Below are 6,273 nucleotides of genomic sequence, written 5' to 3' on the forward strand. Positions count from 1 at the left end.
GCTCCTTCCAACAGTTCTGTTGATTTCCGGGCTGCTCCAGGGTTGTTTTTTTTTTTTTTTTTTTTCTTTTCTTGGAAGAGAACAGACATAGTTCCTTTGGCCTGTGTCCCGTCTGTAGCATTCCAAGGGGCAGACATTTTTCTTTCCTTTTGTCCTGTCTTTGACCCCTTCAGTCTAAGCTGATAGGTTTTCTGCTGTGGTAGTTGGCTAGATCCATTAGTCAAAGACTTAATGTCTTTAACAAAAGATTGTGTAGCCACATCTTTTATAAAAATTCTAGGACACACATCCTTAGTTTGTACAACAAAATTTTCCTAATCTTTAAGTGTTGCTTTCATTTTGCACAGTTCATTTTCAAATCCATCTCTTTTCTCTCACATTTTACTATAAGCAGCAAGGAAAAACAATGCAAACCCTTTAAAATCTTGCTTAGAAATCTCTTCAGCCCAATATCCAAATTCATAGCTTACAATTTCTACTTTCCATCAAACATTTGAACATAATTCAGACAAGTTCTCTACCACTGTATAAAAAGCATCACTCTGCCCCGTTGTCCAATCACGTATTTATCATTTCCTTTTAAAGCCTCACCAGAAGCACATTTAATGTCCGCATGCCTAGCAACAATGTGTATTCTCTAAGACAATAAAGATTTTCTCTAAGGTTCTCTTTACTTCCTCCTGAGCCCTCAGCAGAATTGCCTTCGATGTCCATAATTCTGCCCAACAGTCTCTTCAAGGCAATCTAGACATTTTAAAACTCTTCCAGCATCAATTCCATATCCAATTCCAAAATCATTTCCACATTTTAGATATCTGTTAGAACAGCACTCCCACTTCTCAGTAGTAAATTCTATCTCAGCTGTCTTGTGTTGCTATAACAGAAATACCACAAATGGGTAGTTTTAACAAAGAAAATTTATTTTCTTACAGTTCAGGAGGCTAGAAGTCCAAATTCAGGGTGCCGGCTTTAGGGGAAGGCTTTCTCTCTCTGTCGGCTCTGGGGGAAGGTCCTTGTCTCTTCAGCTTCTGCTTCCTGGTTCCTTGGAGATCTCCATGTGGTTTGGCGCCTATCTTTCCCCCTCTTGACTTGCTTGATCTGCTCCTTTTATATCCTGTGAGAGATTGACTCGGGACACACCCTAAGCTCACACTGTCTCGTTAACACGAGAAAGGCAATCCATTTCCAAATAGGAATATAACCACAGGCATAGAGGTTAGGATTTACAACATATATTTTAGGGGCACACAATTCAAGCCATAACAGTGACAAAGACCAAGTGGAACACATTGAAACTCCCCCCACCCCTAGTCATGATAGCATAATAAAATATGTTATGGAATTTTCAGGGGTAGGGATGAGAAGATGCCACTCTTGAAGAGTTAAAGGAAGCATAACTGGTGGTTCCCATTATACTACCATGTAACACTGGTCACGCTTTGACAAAAGTTGGATGGATCCTGGAGGATGATAGTGGACTTCTACAAAATTTGCCAAGCAGCAGTGCCAAGCGGAGCTGTTCTCCTGAATATGTATATTTGCTACTTAGCACAACCTCAAGTGCATATATGCAGCCGTTGATCTTGCAAATGCCTTCTTTGCTATCCCTATCAGCAAAAAGAAATCGAACAATTTGTATTCACATGAGATGGACAATGGTATACATTTGAAGTCTTGCCCCAGGGCTGTGTTAACTCGTCTGCAATCTATCAAAATATGACTAGACACCACAGATCATCAAAATCACCCTCTGTGTAGATGATATAAGGAGCCCTGGTGGTACAGTGGCTAAGCGTTTGGCTGCTAACTGACAGGTCAAGGATTTGAACCCACCAGCAGTTCCACAGAAGAAAGATGTGGGAGTCTGCTACCGTAAAGATTACAGTCTTGGAAACCCAATGCAGCAGTTCTACTCTGTCCTATAGGGTCGTTATGAGTCGGAATCAACTTGACAGCAATGGTTTGGGTATAGATGACATGGACTCCCTGGGTGGTACAAATATTTAATGTGCTCAGCTGCTAACTGAAAGATTGGCACTTTGACTCAACCCAGAGGAACCTTGGAAGAAAGGTCTACAATCTGCTTCTGAAAAATCACCCACTGAAAACCTCACGGACCATTGCTCTACTCTGACACAAGTAGGGTAGCCATGAGTTGGAGTCCACTAGGTGGCAATTGGTTTACAAATGATACAGGATAAGCAAGAAGCGGCAATTACATTAGAGACCTTCGTAAGACAGAGAATCAGAGAATGCGAGATAAACCCTACAGCATCATCACATCAGAGAAGTTTTTCGGGGTCATCCCCTTCAAATTAAGGAAAAATTACTGTGTCTTGAACCTCCTACCACTAGGAAAGAAGAACAATGCCTGATAGGCCTTGTTGGGTTCTGGAAGCAGCATATTCCATACTACAGAATGCTGTTTGACCCGTTTACCGTGTGTCATGGATTGAATTGTGTCCCCCAAAAATATCTGTCAACTTGGCTGGGCTATGATTCTCAGTATTGTGTGATTGTCCACCATTTGGTCATCTGATGTGACTTTCCTACCTGTTGTAAATCCTACCTCTGTGATGTTCATGAAATGGGATTATCGGCTGTTATGTTGATAGGGCAGGACTCAATCTACAAGATTAGGTTGTGTTCTAAATCAATCTTTTAAGTCCATCTCTTTTGAGATATAAAAGAGAGAAGCCAGCAGAGATATGGGAACCTCATAGCACCAAGAAAAGTAGTGCAGAGGCAGAGTGCATCTTTTGGACCTGGGGTCCCTGCACTGAGAAGCTTCTTGACCAGGGGACGATTGGTGACAAGGACCTTCCTCCAGAGCCGACAGAAAGAGAAAGCCTTCCTGTGGAGCTGAAGCCCTAAATTCAGACATCTAGCTTTCTAGACTGTGAGAGGGAGCCCTGCTGGTACAGTGGTTGAGAGCTATGGCCAACTACGGCTGCTAACCAAAAGGTCAGCAGTTTGAATTCACCAGCTGCTCCTTGGAAACCCTATGGGGCAGTTCTACTCTGTCCTATAGGGACGCTATGAGTCAGAATCAACTCGACGGCAGTGGGTTTTTTTAGATTGTGAAAGAATAAACTTCTATTCTTTGAAGCCATCCACTTGTGGTATTTCTGTTATAGCAGCACTAGATAACTTAGACACCATGTAATAGAGAAAGTGGCCTGGTGTGGGTTGGCCCAGAGCAAGAAAGTGCTCTGTTGCCGGTCCAGGCTGAGGTATAAGCAGTCCTTCCAGCTGAGCCTTGTAATCTAGTACACCCTCCCTGTCTACAATACTAGAGGTATCTGTGTTGCAGAACTGCACCAAGTGAAGTTTAGGGAAGCCCCCGTAGGAAAATCAAAATGTAAACTCCTAGGGTTCTGGAGCAAGGCCGTGCATCGGCCACAGAAAATTATACTGTTCAGACATCAGTGCTGGCAAGCTGCCACGCTCCACTAGAGACAGAACTTCGACCATCAGACACCAAGTGACCTTGCATGAGTGGGTTGACCTCCCATCCCGAGCTCACAAATCACAGTCACAAGGCTGGGTGGCCCTAGAAGCAATCTACTGGAAGATGGGTGTGGTACATCCAGGACTGGGTGTGTTTCATTGACTTGATCTGATTGTCTAGTTGTTTCAGGTGAGTGGTGGGGTTGGCGTCTACTTACTCCATCATGGATGGAAGAGAAAGTTCCAGCATTTTAAGAATTTTTCTCAAGAACCATAGCTTCTTGGAAAAATATGTCTTTGTTGTATTGGATGTGAGCTCTGGTGGCACAGTGATTAAGTGTTCAGCTGCTAACCAAAAGGTCAGCAGTTGGAATCCACCCCCTGCTCCTCGGGAACCCTCTGGAGCAGGTTCTACTCCATCCTATAGGGCCACTACGAGTTGGAATAGACTCAGCGGCAATGTGTTGTTTTTTGGTATTGGATTATCAAGCAAGTTTGCATCATGAAGACAGAATATAAAGTCGAGGCATCATAAGAAAAATCAGACTGCCCACAAGATCTTCATTGTTGTTGTTAGTTGCCATCGAGTTGGCTCTGATTCATGGTGACCTTACGTATAACGGAACAAAACGTTACCAGTCCTGCACCACCTTCATGATCAATGGCACGTTTGAGCCCATTGTTGTGGCTACTGTGTAGAGCCTTCCAACCTAGGGGGCTCATCTTCTAGCACTATATCAGACAATACTCTGTTGTGATCCATAAGGTTTTCACTGGCTAATTTTTAGAAACAGGTCTCCAGGCCTTTCTTCCTAGTCTGTCTTAATGTGGGAGCTCTGCTGGAACTTGCCCATCATGGGTCTCCCTGCAGATATTTGAAATACTGGTAGCATAGCTTCCAGCATCACAGCAACACAAAAGTCACCACATTATAACAAACTGACAGACGTGTGTTGGAGATTTTCATTAGTGATGGTTAAAATGGGTGAGAGCTAATCCTCAGGGAGCGATTTGGAAGCACTTACAGCCAGAAATTAAATTTGTCCTGAAAGAAAGTGAAAATGGAAAGTTTTTTCCATGACAGGATGCTAACTACCTACCTCCCTGCCTCCTGCTATGATTTTTCCCCTGCTACTAGAAAGCATGAATATTCACAAAGAATAACCCTGAGAGAATTTTGTGGAGATGGAAGGGTGGCTTGTGAGAGATCTCCATGTTGCTTTTGAGATGTGCTCCATCGTCTGGTGCCCTCTGCTGCCTCCACAGTTAATAACATAACCACAGCTCCTGCTAATAAGATTGAGCTTCTTCGTGATTTTCCAGGAAAGATGGCTTTCAAATGGTTGTCAATGTAACTATCAACCAGACGGCACTTGAGGCTGCCTGACACCTGCCCCCAATGTTCTCCAGAAGAGCATATCTACTCCAGGTGAAGAAGTGGGTCACCTCTACAGATGGCTGCTAAAAGGGAAGGGGTGTCTTTCCTACCTCTGAGGTCAGTCCCTGCCTTCTGGGCTCCACAGTCCCCCCGCTCCTGCCTTCTCAGAGACCCCAATCCTCTTCTACTCCTTTGTCACTAGCTTCCCCTTTGATGGTATCATCTCAACATGTTCACGTCCCATGTCACCTCCAGCTGCCACCATGTCACACCCCTCTGGTTTATGGCCAAACTTCTGGAAGGATTTGTCAATGGTCCCTGTCCCTCCCACTCCTGAGCTGATCCATTCTATTCTGAGATGCACGCTCCCTGGACACTCCTTACACTCTGTGGCTTCATGGACCCTCTACGCACTGGGATCCCTATAGCCTAGCCCTGCTTCCTGGACTCCAGGCTAAATGTCCAGCTTTCAGCCACTTGCCTCAACTGGGTGCCACAAAAAATGCAAGTCCAGTGTGCCCAGGATTTGAATTCCTTTTCTCCTCCGACCTCCTCCATCCACCTGGCCATCCAAACTGGCAACCCAAACATCACCACCATCCCTCAGTCCCCATGGCTGACCTGTCAGCTTGTCCTGCCCTGCCCAGCTCCTGACCATTCTCAAGTCTGCCTACTACCTGTGTCAGGCCCCTAGCATCATATGCATAGGTCATTCCAGGAGTGGGTTACAAATATGTGATACCTTGATTACTTTCAGCATTGATTGCATCACATATGTAAAAGTGAAGATGCAAACGTTACATAAATACACAAAATAGGAAGGACAAGATCCCCCAAAATCTCACCCCAGATAAAACTTTTTTCCTTCTTTCACAGAACTTGATATTGTTATTGTCATTATTTGTTTTGATAAAAATGAAAGTATATTGTATTAGTTTCCTAGGGCCATTGTAACAAGTTATCCCACACTGGATGGCTTTTAAAAAAAAAGGAGCCCTGATGGTATAGTGGTTGAGCACTCTGCTGCTAACCGAAAGGTCGGCAGTTGAAACCCACTAGCTGCTCCATGGGACAAAGATATGGCAGTCAGCTTCAGGAAAAATTTACAGCCTTGGAAACCCTATGAGGCACTTTTACTCTCCTATAGGGTCCCTATGAGTTGGAATTGACTTGATGGCAGTGGGTTTTCTTTTGTTTTTTGGAGTGGCTTAAAACAACAGAATTTTATTCTCTCACAGTTCTGGAGGCCTGAAGCCTGAAATCGAGGTGTCTGCAGGGGGGATTCCTTCTGGGGGCTTTGAAGGAGGACTGTTCCATGCCACTCTCCTAGCTTCTAGAGATTCTGGCAGACTTTGGTGTTCCTTGGCTCCCAGACACATCACTCCAATCCCTGCCTCCATTGTCACATGGTCTTCTGCTCTGTGTGTATGTCAAGTCTCCCTTTC

The sequence above is a fragment of the Loxodonta africana genome, chromosome 5 (assembly GCF_030014295.1).
Source record: "Loxodonta africana isolate mLoxAfr1 chromosome 5, mLoxAfr1.hap2, whole genome shotgun sequence".
In the NCBI taxonomy this organism is placed as follows: Eukaryota; Metazoa; Chordata; class Mammalia; order Proboscidea; family Elephantidae; genus Loxodonta; species Loxodonta africana.